The sequence below is a fragment of the Eutrema salsugineum genome, unplaced genomic scaffold (genome assembly GCF_000478725.1).
Source record: "Eutrema salsugineum unplaced genomic scaffold, Eutsalg1_0 scaffold_3, whole genome shotgun sequence".
Lineage (NCBI taxonomy): Eukaryota > Viridiplantae > Streptophyta > Magnoliopsida > Brassicales > Brassicaceae > Eutrema > Eutrema salsugineum.
In genome coordinates this window covers 7,097,225-7,111,220 of record NW_006256756.1, presented here as the reverse complement: position 1 = coordinate 7,111,220, position 13,996 = coordinate 7,097,225, and positions in this window count along the sequence as shown.

The following is a 13,996-nucleotide window of genomic DNA, read 5'->3' as shown; positions in this document are numbered from 1 at the left end:
CCTCTTTGAAATCCCAAGGCTCGTCATTAACTGTCAACAAGAGATACTCTCCTTCTATCTGTGCCAACATTACGAAATCCTCCAAGTGTCGCGGTTTTATGACTGTTCTTGTTGATCTCCTTAAAACGGGTTGTGCTTCTTCTTGCTTTGTATTCTCTGTTTCGTCAAGCTCGTCTCTATCGTTACTATTATCTCCTTCATTCTATTCTGCTTCTTCGATAGATTCTTCTTCCTCTGTTCTCGTGTTCACATTTTCTCCAAAGTTAATTGTGAACGTCCCTGTTTCATTCTGGAAATCTGCATCTGAGTTGCTCCACTTCCAACTCTTATTCTCATCGAACATGACATCTCTGTTAACTACAATCCTGCGTATAATCTGGGGGTGAACTTCTGACGGTTTGACTCTGAGTATAATCTGGTATTCTATCCCATTTTGTTAAGCTTTTCCCTAAGTTTTCTGAAAAGAGTTTTGAAACTACAAATACTAGAAAAACATAATAAAAATACTTGAAAGCAATAAAAAACATAGAAAAAGTATTTCAAAATGATTCACAAAAGTGGTCAAATGGTGTTATCACCCTTTCCCACGAGAAAAGGTTTCACAATTTTAGCCATCTTAAGTCTTACGGTATCTCTCTAGATACTTGTGGTTCTTAAGTTCAAGCATTCAACACTCTTCCGACCATGTTTTCTGGTCATTTCTCTTCACATCACCTCCACCGTGGTTCCTAAACCGTGGAGTACTTTCACCCATAAACTCTTTCTTTCTTTTCTTTTCACCGCAAAAAGCCCATTTCCTCCCAAAGCCATGGATAGATCCTACATTTTTCAAAGACTCTCGGCCCACTTTCTTTCACTAGTTTTCCAACTTCTTTCTGTTCTTCGATTAGCCACTTGGTGGTTTTTTTTAACTGTTTTTTTATTTGAGCGTTAAAGAGCCTTTGGAAAACACACCTCCATCATGTTTTCTAGATCTTCACGTTTTCTCTGTTTTATAAAAGACACAAAAATCCCCTAAACACATATTATATTTCATAGACCCAACACATTTTATAATTTTCATTCAACACCTTGAAAATTAAGTTCAAAATCTAATACATTTTGCAAGTCTACCTTACAATATTTTTTACAAATTTTTAATTTTTAATTTTTTTTCAATATTAACGTGCTTATTAAGTGTATTATGTGTATATATATTATGTTAATATTTGGTTTGTGTTTACTTACTATTCGCTTATGCAGTTGCATTGCTAGATACATGACCGTTTTCTTCTGCTGAGTCTTTTGCTTCATTTGAGGTTGTTAATTGTACTGATTTATTTATGCCTTCTAGATGTAATTATGTTATTCTGAGTTTTTTAATATGTTTTTTAAAATATAAACAAAAAATTGTTTGTTCCAACATGTAACATTAACTGTACAATATCAGACACCATGTTAGTACAATATCAGACCGAGCAATTCTTTGTTCTCATAAATTATGCAGCTTCTACTTTTTGTGTAAATAAGATTCAGGAAGAACAACAGGTGGGTGAACGTTTAAAGTCTTTGTTCCGTGAAACTTGGTAATTTTTAATTATATGATTTACTTTTTTTTAAGAGTTGAAGTTTTTCTGAGATTTCAAATTTTGTTGTTTCGAAAGTTTTCATATTTTATTCTTATTATTTTAATTATGTTCTGAATTTGGAATTTTGTGGATGCTACAAAGATTTTGTCAAACATGCCTACAATACCTAAATTTTAATGAAATTTAAAATTACAGGGGTGTATTCAACCAAACATTTAAATTGATTTGTGATAAATGGGAAATTTAATTTTATTCAAACATGGATTTTAAAAAACCTTTTAAAACCCTGTGTTATTTGGTTTTAAGATTTATAAATGTCTCTTAAAATCTTTTAAATTTGAGTTTTATTGAATTAGTTATTTTAATGAACACTTTCAAATCCACTGTTATTCAAAATATTTTAATTATTGCGATTGTAATGATATATCATGTATAAGAGATTTTGGAAGAGTGAGATTGCAGAACATTTAATTACAAATCATAACAACTTTCCTAAAATCATCTAAAAACTCATTAAAAATTCAAATTACTTCAAATTAATATTTAATTGAATACCCCCCCCCTACCTATATGTGTAGGCTTTATCTTTTGTGTGTTTTTTTTTTTTTGGTTTGTTTTTGGTGGCCATTAGTCATTTCATGAGATTTGAGTTAAAGTCACTTCACCCACTAGCATAAAAAAAAATTCCCTTAATTTTTCCACTTAACAAGAGTTAAAATCACTATACCAAAAAGTAGCGATCAACATACAAAGATAAGTTGCTTATTGGAATCATTCCAAGTGCGGTTATAGATTGATACCTTCATTGTTTCCATTGATTTAAGCTAAAGAGTGCTTTAGGATTTACTAGAGAGTCATAAATGTGGACTTAAAATCCCATATAATACGGTGTCTACGCCATCCGATGATATTTTAATACAAATTTGTTTCTTGTACATTATATCAGCTTTGATTGTATAGGTTTTAGTAGAATTCTCGAGAGTCCTATATAATATGGACGTAATATTCCATTTGGAATTCTGTTTAACAAATCATTCGATATTTAGTTAAAACAAAACATATTTGTTAAACAAATAGTTGTTGATAAATGATAAAATATGTGATCTTGTGATAAGTATTATGTATAAAGTTTAAACCATAGATATCGCATATTTGGTGAGTTATGAAAACAAAAATAGATTAAAAAAAAAGACAGTAAGTGGTTTAAAGAAAGTACCACTATTCTCCAAGTGAGTGGGAAAATACAACAATATAGAGACCACAAGAATGCACTCAACTTTAAGCTCATGGTGTTAAAGACATGTTCACGATGTGAAGTTGCCTGGCCCCAACGAATTTTATATTCTTAACAAAGTGTCTTTACTTTAACTCAAAATATACTAAAGAAAAATTCAAAAGTAACACAGTCAAATAATACGAAACCATATTTACCTTGTGTTTTTTATCTTTATTTTTTTTTAAAGACCCTACTTTATTCATCTTCTTCTCCAAAAGGGACATCATTTGGAACTACAATGCAAATTTAGCAGAAGATGAAATTAAAATACAAAAAGACATAATTTTATCTGGTGTTTTTTGATCTTTTGTTTGAGATATACGAGTTTCTGCCCCTAACCATAAAAAGACATTATATATAGTGTTCGTCATAATTTATTGCTTACACCAGATATTTGGATGTTATTTATCATCTCAGATCGTCGTAAAATTTCATCATATAACTTGTGTATTTTGATATTTTGTTTGAGATATATGAGTTTCTGCCCCTAAGCATAGAAAACATCATTTACATAAATACATAATACTGGTTTAATTGGGCTTATACGCATATGAAACTAATCATCTTTAACAAAAAAAGAAACCAATCGTAAAATTTATTTTACGTTGTATTCTGAAGTAATAGAGCTCTTTTTACTATGCGTTTCCATAAACCAATCATAGTGTAAACTGTATATTTATTTATTAAAAAAATTTAATTTTTTATAAGATTTATAATTGATTAGCCATCATTTTGCATGAAGAAGATGGTTTGTCTTGACATTCAATTTAAAATCACTTGCCGACAAAAAAATAAAAATAAATATATACACAAACACTACATGCAGATGTTTATTCTTCTTATTAAGAAGCTAAGTGCGAATCCCAAAATAAACATTGAAGCATATATAAATAAATTAAGTAAATGTACTTGCTACCACAAACACAAACATATATGAATTTTAAACGCGATTTGATAATCATGTTGTTGGGGTTACTCGACTGCAGGTTTCAGATTAGAAACGGCCAATTGAACGATGTGTGAGGTGCAATTATGATAGAAGTTTAAAATAATCATAATCTAAAGTTACTGTTACGTGCTATTCCAAAGAAGCGAGATAATAAGCTGATTTGCAAAGCCTGACTCTTGCCCTACAGAATCTATGCTATAAAGGTCAGCAGAAAGTTATATTTGAAGCAACAGAGATACTTTTTGCCTTGTTGAAAGGTTGCATCGTTCGATTGTAGTAAAATACTCTTTCACTTGCGTAGTTGTTATAAATCTTTTTTGGTTAAATACTTTATTCATTTTTGCCCGACCTTTCTTTTTAATAATTTTTTAGGCCATTTCCGATTATAACACTAAATTTGGTGTTGTGAATAATATAAAATTTGGTGTTTAATTGAATACTATTTTTTCATTTTCAACCATAACACCAAATTTTACACTAAAAATTATTTTTTAGTATTAACTTATTAAATTTAAGATTTTCTTTATTTTTTAATAGTTTTTATAATGAATACTATTGTTGAAAATAATAATTTAATATTTGGTATTGTAAATAATGTTATACTAAATTTGGTGTAACACTAATTACAAAACACCAAATTCGAAAATTTAGTATTAGATTTGGTATTCTATTGTAGAAGAATCAACACCAAATTTGGTGTTTTAGTGCTCAATTGGAGATGTTCTAGTTGTGATGAAGTTGTGATGACATCCAATTCTTATAGACCGCTAGAAGATCTAATTAACAAAGCTGCAGTGGCGGAGCTAGCCACACATTTTAGGAGGGTCAATTTGATTATTTTGAACAAATTTTATATGGGTCAAGCAGCTAATTTTATAACATTTAACCAAATATCATTTTAAAAATACAAGTAAAATTGAATTTTTTTAAAAAATCACAGGGGTCAAATGACCCCCCTCTCTACTACCTAGTTCCGCCACTGCAAAGCTGTAGATATATTGGTCAAAGATCAATGCAATAGTTCGAATGGCTTTTTTTCCATTGTATATTTTGTGCTATCCATGAGGATTACATAGTTTCTCGTTTAAATTTTGTGGAAGTTAAATGTGATAGAAGAAAAGGTTTCTGGCAAATACAAAAAAAAAACCCTAATGCAAAATACAAACATATATGTTACATTTCTCTAATTTAATTTTCAAACAAACTGTTTAACGTCATTAAAAACACATATGCTAAATAGGCGTGTGTCACGATCATTTCATTAAAAAATAAATTCATCAAGTTTTATATTATAAGATATAAAAAAATATATCAAAACAATACTTGTATAAAATGAATAGACTACTATTCAACACTCAAAAATACTAACAAAAATGAGTTCTGAATTATTACAACTAAATTCAAACGAGTAAGATATTTCTATATTCTATATTGTGAATTGTATATTTTCAAATTGTCGTTTAATTTTTTCAAAAGTTTTTACTTCCTCCGACGATAGATGTTACCTTTCTTCGATTTTAGTATACTAAGTGATTGTCAGGAAAGAAAAAAAAACATGCTAGCAGAATATTAACATCTTACCTTTTTTCTCCTGACTTTTTGTGTATTATTAACTCATTTAAAGCTAGAAGAAGATAACATTTTATATCTTATAATGGAAAGAGTTTTTTTTCGAGCCAAAAACGCATATGCGCAGGATGAACAAGTTCGTCCTCATTTGTCATTTTGTAATTTGTCGTCATGTTCGTCCTCATTTGTCGACATCTATAACAACAAGGGCCGAAAAAAACAAATAAACACGTAAACGGTGAATAAAGTGGCCACCTACCAAATGAGATACATCAAGATTTGAATATTATATCAAATCACTCCCTAGATTAGTATCAATCCCTTTCCTTCCTTTTTTCATTCTTGTTTCAACTAATTACAGTGAATTAGCTTAATCACTAAATTTTAATTTAAAAATTCAAAATTAAGTATATAACTAGATAATCATTAATGGTTTTCAATAACTATTTTATAAACAAGTAGACAGAAATATCCTTCATACAAAAAAAGATTAGTGTTAATTCTTATTCTATTTTATTTTACTTTTACGTTAACAAAATTCTATGTAATATATATATATATATAAACAATTTCAACGAATTATGTAAAGACCACATGTGTAGTGTATGTGTATCAACAAGAGTTCGACTGCTTTTCACCTATTTTTCTTATCATTCTTTATGGGATTGAGTTGGTGCAGAGTACAACTGATTTGACATTGCTTGGTCGTAGTATGTCCTAGCTAGTTATTCTATCTAAGTTCTAAAACATTAGGGTAAAACGTTATTCTATCTTAAGTTCTAAAACATTAGGGTAAAACGTTAGGAAAATTTGGTGTCATAGCAACAATACAAAAACTATTTAGGTGTTTGAAAATTATTTTTTTATGGTGTAGAAAGTACCCTAAACTCCCTCAACTCCTTTCTACCATAGCATCTTTTTAAAATGATAACGTATACGTTTTTACATATTTATTTTTTTCTGACACTTTTCTCTTTCATCAACTTTAATTCAAATTATTTTCGCTGGGATTTTATAGTCAAGTTTAAATCTTTGAAATTCAATGAATTTCAAAATACTGCTACCACACCCATATCCTCTCTTCACTTATTTCGGCGACTATCCATCTTTGCTTCGCCGTTCCCGTCAAGATCAACCGGAGTTTGACACGGCGAGTTTTTATACCATTACCGCCGTTTAAAGCTCTGAACATGATGGACAAATCTTGTAAACCACTCCCTTTTTCTTCCGCAGCGAATATTGAAAGGTACATGTTCAGTCGTTGACACATCTACTTCTACTCTGTTATTAATCTTTCTTGAGGAACCGCTTTTTCAAGTGGTGATGAATCATTTAACTCTTCTTCTCCGTCTCCACCATCACCATCCTCCTCGCTCTCTGCTTACTGCTTCCTTTGAGTTCTGTCTATTTCGTAATTTGAATGTTATCTGATTGTAGTCGCAGTTATCCGCATATATCGTCGTTAATTTCCAAGATCTAGAATTGTTTATTTTTCTCAGCTAGATCTCTCGTTATTCTTTCTCTTTTTGGACACATAAACATTTTTTTTATAGGCAATTTCTCCTGATTCATGATTTTTTGTATTTTTTAACCAGCCCACTCCCATTCTCATCCGTCATCCAGATCTACGCTTTCAGATCTGAGTAGTCGACTACTGTCTATAGTCAACTACATTTGAACTACATAACTAGCTTAGTAGGTGACCATTTATTCGGTAGCTAACTATTTGTTGCTATGTGTTTGAAGGGCTATGTTGTCCCAAGTACATCCCGATCTGGTACCTGGCAAATGATGTCCTTCCGCAGATTCGCGATGCAGTCTAGGATTTTAAAAATTTTCTTTCGGTAGTTAACTATATACATCGTCACTAGTAATCGTCTACTCGCAACGTCTATAACCGATTCAATATAAAGCTACATATTCAGTTAGTCTACATTACTACTAAACAGGAATAGTCAACTACTCATATGAATAACAATAGTTATTTACATCACATTGGTAGTCAGTTTACAGTAGCTAACTATTTGACTTTTGTTCGTTTCAAGGGATATGTGTACTCTTCGACAATCCGAACCCACACCGTTTGCAAATAATGTGCTTCTCCAGATTAGTGATGCACTCGTTGATATTTTTGAAAGAGTTGGTCAGGAATCTGCCGAAGATGCTTGTTCATTTGCTTGTTCATGTAAATTTCTGACAGTTCCATCATCTTTTTCGTTGTTATTGATATCTGGTTCTCTTTATTTTGTAGATCTAGAGTAGTTAATTATTTTTATATGCATACTGAGTAAGTAGTAACTACATTGAATATGGTCATTAGTAATTGCCTACTCTTATCATCTATAGCATTAACATATACAATAAATAACTACTCCATATTCAGTTAGTCTACATAACTACTATGCACATATAACCAATTACTAATATAATTATCGGTAGTTAACTACGTTATAACAGTAATCAGTTTACAATAGCTAACTTTTTGCCAATTTTCCTTTGTAGGGATATGTGTTCTCTTCGACAATGTGAACCCACACCGTTCGCAAATAATGTGCTTCTTCAGATTCGCAATGCACTCGTTAATGTCTTTGTAAGGGTTGCTAGAGAATCTGTAGAAGATGTGTTCATTTTCTTGTTCATGTAAGGTTTTAAACCAAACATTCAAGGAACCATCTCTCATCAAGGCGCTCAACCTATTTGCCTTCATTAAACGTCTCAACTTAATGAAGTGCTACCCTGAATTCTTTGAGTCAGCGAAAATGGATAACTACCAATAATCAAATTTTAGAAGTAGCTATCTAATCGAAATAGACAATTATTAATACTTACTTTTAAGTATTAGAATCAAATTTGAGATGTATGGAGAAAATAGACAACTACTAATAATCGACTTGGTGTACTACCTATCTAATCGAAATATGTTACAAACTAGTCAACATCTCTATGTCATTCAAACGAACCTTCATTTTAAACATAGTCACCTATTAGTCGTTGTCTACTAGAAATCTGAACACAATAAACAAAAGAATTAGAATTAAAAGGGATGTCTATACTGAAGTGATATATGACTAATTGGTATATGTCTATTTACTTTCAACTTGGTGCAATTATAGAAAGTATCGTCCATAATGTTTCACACTTTCGGAGTGAAAGAATGTTTGTCTGATGGGGATGGAGATTTTTTATGAAAATAGTTGTCTACTACATATCCACATACTCTTCGCTAATGATTTTCTATGAAAATAGTCAACTATGGCTATAGAGTTACCATTGTGACACCTCCCAAGACACCTGCTGCAAAGTTTTGCCGCATTCCTCAAATTTCTTATGTGTCAGCAAACAAATTAGATCAACCACATTTCTACCACAAAATAGTCAACTATGACTAATAATAAAAAAAAGCTGACTATGTTACAAACACTAAATTGAGTACGTTACCTTCATTTCCCCTTAAGATGAGATCTTTATTTTTCTTTGCTCGACCATCTGGTCAGCGCATTAATGGAGGAAGTAGTTCTGAGACACCATAACATACATGAGTTGGTACTAGGTGGAATGGTCTTTCATGCTGTAAGAAGAAGTTACCGATAACTTGTTATGTACACATCTCCCCTTTTATGTTGTAAACTTCATACTCATCGTGGCCGACAACAACCACTTACATTTTAAACATAGTCACCTATTAGTAGTCATCTACTATAAATATATGAACACAACAAACAAAATAAATAGAATTGAAAAGAATGTCTATGTTGAAGTGATATGTGATTACTTGGTATATGTCTATTTACTTTTAACTTGGTGCAACCATAGAAAATATCGTACATAATGTCTATTTCATCTGAGGCGGATGCAACTTCTTTATTAAATAGTCGTCTACTACATAACCGCATACTCTGAGCAAATATTTTTATGAAAATAATTAATTATTCGATAGAGTTATCTCATATTTTAATGATTTGAGCAAAAAGACACCATGTATAATTTTTTGAGAAAATACGAACCATAACGCTAAAAATCAGAAACTTGAATGTTTGGTTTATGGGTGTTGTGTTAGTGGCTATTTATCTGATCCACTAGAGTTCTCTCAAATTAACCTATTTGTACACGTAATACTAAACGACAACAATGTTTAAAGCTTACTAAAGTAACAATAAAGTTTACGTTGCTATTGTTTCAAAAAACAAGTAACATCTGTGTCTTAGTAAGTTGGTGTGGTCTCAACCTCAGTCAGAAAAAGCGATGTCTAGATTTAGGGAGCAAGGAGTGTAATGTCATTTCCACATACTTTTTTCTGTTGACTTGTGCTATGCACTTTATTGACCGCTTTTCTATAGTAGTTAGTTAATTTGTTTTCTCAAAAGTAATATTGATGCAAATCACCCAAAACATTAATCACTCAGCCCTTAATAGCATTTTCTCCAAAATGATATAATAATACAAATAATACTTTTAAAATAAGTGACATTTAGTATTTTATTTATAAGTAGCTGCTATAAGATTTACATAATTTTAATCAAAAATATTTTTCCTAACAAATACTTAAATTTTTTCTTTCGAATAGTTTTTTGGATAAATTATACGACTTTTTATTATTATAAAAAATTATAGAATGAGCTATATGTATTTAAAATTCTATTAGTTTATGTATAATACTTTAAATAAAGTATTCAAGTAGTACGCTTTTGATCTATGTATGCTATATGCTTTTTTAATTAACCGAATTTTCTAATTAATTTTTTAAACATTGTTTAAATATAAATTTGAAAAATGTTTTTTGAATGGTATAACTTTTGAAATTTTCTTACAACGTTTCTGATAACGCAACATCTAAATGGGTTATCAGCTAATCTTGATTTCATTCATTCGGTTGAAATTTTCTTTAAAAAAAAATTCATCAAATTTAAGAATCTTCAGATGAGGGCATTGGGAGAAGCAAAAACCAAGATGGAAAAAATGTTAATTTGAATAGAATGCATTAGGTTTTTTATTGATATATTAAGACTATATAGTTACAAAGAGTTTGACATCGCATATTTCTACTCGAGAACAACCGACAGATACTCACCAAAGCTCTTAGTTATGATTAATTTCAACATCTACGATTCAAGCTGGACGTTCTTAACTTATACACTCCATTTTGAGAGATTACAGAAAATGATACGATTTATTTGTTAGCATATCTTTGTGTATATTCTCTTTATACTTGCACATCAAACTCTTTGTAACTATATAGTCTTAATATATCAATAAAAAAACCAATGCATTCTATTCAAATTAACATTTTTTCTATCTTGGTTTTCGCTTCTCCCAATGCCCCTATCTGAAGATTCTTAAATTTGATGAATTTTTTTTTTAAGAAAATTTCAACCGAACGAATGAAATCAAGATTAGCTGATAACCCATTTAGATGTTGCGTTATCATAAACGTTGTAAGAAAATTTCAAAAGTTATACCATTCAAAAAACGTTTTTCAAATTTATATTAAAACAATGTTTAAAAATTAATTAGAAAATTCGGTTAATTAAAAAAGCATATAGCATACATAGATTAAAAGCGTACTACCTTAAAAGCGTATAACAGTTAAAACAAAGCATTAAGAACGCTATTGGTGTTACTTCAGAGGGTGGAATGGGTATGTATCTGGGAATTCGAGAACAAATATGTGGATCAAAAAATAAAGTTTTCTCTTATGTACATGACCGCTTGAGTTGCCGGGTTAACAATTAGTCCGCAAGACTTCTTTCCAAATGTGGAAAAGAAATTCAGATTAAATCGGTAGCACAGACCATCCCCACTTACGTCTTGTCTGCTTTTTACTTCCTCAAGGAGTGACTGACAAATTACAGAGTGCAATTACAAACTTCTGGTGGAGATCAAAACAGGATAGCAGAGGGATCCACTGGATTGCCTGGGACAAGATCTGTATACCCCAGGATATGGGAGGCCTAGGTTTTATGGATCTACAAGATCTTAAACTTAGCCCTTCTAGCTATAACAGCTATGGCGTCTTATCCAGTATCCTTCATCCCTCTTAGCCCAGATCTTAAGAGGCAGATGTTTCAAACGATCCGATCCTCTAGAAGACCGGAATGTCTACTCACCATCTTATGGGTGGCGGAGTATAATGGCCGCAAAACCACTTCTGAAAATGGGCTTGAGGAAGACGATAGGATCAGGCCTAAACACGAGAGTTTGGAGCGAACCATGGATCCCAGATGTTAATGCTTGTCCACCACGTGCCGCCCCGAATATCAGATTCCAAGATCCAGGTCTAATTCTGTACTCCTTCATCCGCCAAGACACGAGACAATGGGACATTCCCCTTCTTCGCGAATTTTTCCAACCCAAGGATGTTTCTCTCATTCTGGGATTGAGACCCAGCCATACTCGTACCCTAGATAGATATGTCTGGAACCACACCAAATCGGGGATATACTCGGTTAAATCGGAATATGATATTTTTAGAAGGGCCAAACTTGAACCGGAAGATGGACTAATGAGAGAACCGAGCATCACCGCACTCCAACGACAGGTGTGGAAAGTCCGTACACCTCGAAAGATAAAACACTTGATGTGGCAATCTTTATCAGGGTGCGTGGCTACATGTCATAACCTTACTTATCGACACCTAGGCTCTGACAAAAGATGCCTCCGATGTGGGGATCCTGAAGAATCTATAAACCATCTACTATTTTTATGTCCCCCGGCCTTACAAGTCTGGGCGTTATCGGATTTTCCGTCCCTTCCGGGCCTCTTCCCGAGTACTTCTATTTATCAAAATATGAACTTCGTCTTTTGGGAAACAAAAGAGGTAGGCATGACAAATCCACAAAAAGATATATCCTTGGATCCTATGGTTTATTTGGAAAGCAAGAAACAAAAAGATTTTCAACGGGAAAAAAATTTCCCCGAGACACACCTTGATTCACGCAAGGGTGGAAGCCAAAAGCTGGGAAACCGCGAATCATCCAGAAGAAGACGATGAGGCACCAAGGGAGATGCTGGACCCTTGATTCACGCAAGGATTGATGCTTCCTTGATTCACGCAAGGATTGATGCTTCCTGGATTAATCACGGACAGGTTAACGGCTTTGGGTGGAGTTTCGACGATGGCAGTGGACGTGAGATTTTTGGTCTACACGGATGCCGCAGAAGTCTCTCGGCTCTTCATGCTGAGATGGATAGTCTCCTTTGGACTATGTCATGTATGAGAGACAGACAGATTACTTCGGTGCACTTCCAAACTGATTATACTGACCTTGTGAGTATGTCGGATTCTCCAACGGATTGGCCGCCTTTGCGACGGAATTGGAATCGCTATGCATCCTTCGAGAGAGCTTTTCTGAGTTCAGATTAACCTATATCCCGAGGAGTTCAAATGTTCGAGCGGATAGTTTTGCAAAAAAAGTTCGAGCAAGAGGAGTTATATTTTCCCAAATCGATCATAACGAGTCAATCGAGAATGGCCTCCGGACCACTCATTCGATAGACCAAATGTGATTGTAATAGTTGAGTAGAGGAAAAAAAAATCTATGTATATTTAGAAAATTTAATATTTGAGTTGCTATAATCTTAATTATATTAACTAATATCTCTGACATATATAAATTTTGGAATATAGAGATCTCTCATTCGATGGTCAATGTTTGTTAGATAACCGGGCGGCTACCAGTTAGCACAAACATATATAAAGCTATGCATACGTATGAATTGCATGCATGCACTTTAAAGTTTTTGTTTATTTTATTGACAACTTTCAATTCTTTGTTATAAGCTGAACCTATTAATGGTCAAATCCTATTCTAGTGGAAATGAATTTTAAGACATCGGAACTTGTGGTTGTGCTGTATCCACTATCACTCTTATCGTCTTACAATGCGCTTTGGAAATAATTTAGAAATTTCCGGTGAACTTTAATATGTTGGGACTATTTTCACCGCATTGACTAGTTAATGGTATCGCATGCAAAATATTAGATATGTCCAAAGTTCTTTAGAAATTTTGAGAGGATTCCGAGGAACGGATCAAAAATATCGCAAAAACGAAAAAATGGACTTCTAAACAAATATTTACGTGGTTTATTGAGTGAATATCCAGCCACTTTTTGACAGATAGAGTCAATCCGAAATCGTTAGATATATTCAAAACCTTATTTTTCTCATCTTTTCTTTCAATGTATTTCTCAAACTTTGCTTCCTCCAATTCTCTCCTCCTCTCATCCCCATTATGTAAAATTTCTTCCCCATTATGTAAAATTTCTTCTTCTCCTTTGTTTTATTTCTTATTCATGTTATGTATGTTGGTAGACTTAGAATTTGGAGTGTAACTTTGTAAGAATAGGCGGTTAGATAATTTAGGTTGTGTATATTTCTTATTCTCTTATGTGTATTTGTGTTGTATATGTGTGGAATAGGGTTTTGTCTAGATCGTATAGATTAATATTTAGCTGTCCTACTTAGAATTTTTCTTACATTTTCAGTTGATAATCTAAACGATTTCTGTACGTTTTTATATTATTGAATTATTTTTAAGTAATTCTTAATTATGATGTTTTTTAAAAAAAAAATATGCTTTTTTAATAAACCGAATTTTCTAATTAATTTTTAAACATTGTTTTAATATAAATTTGAA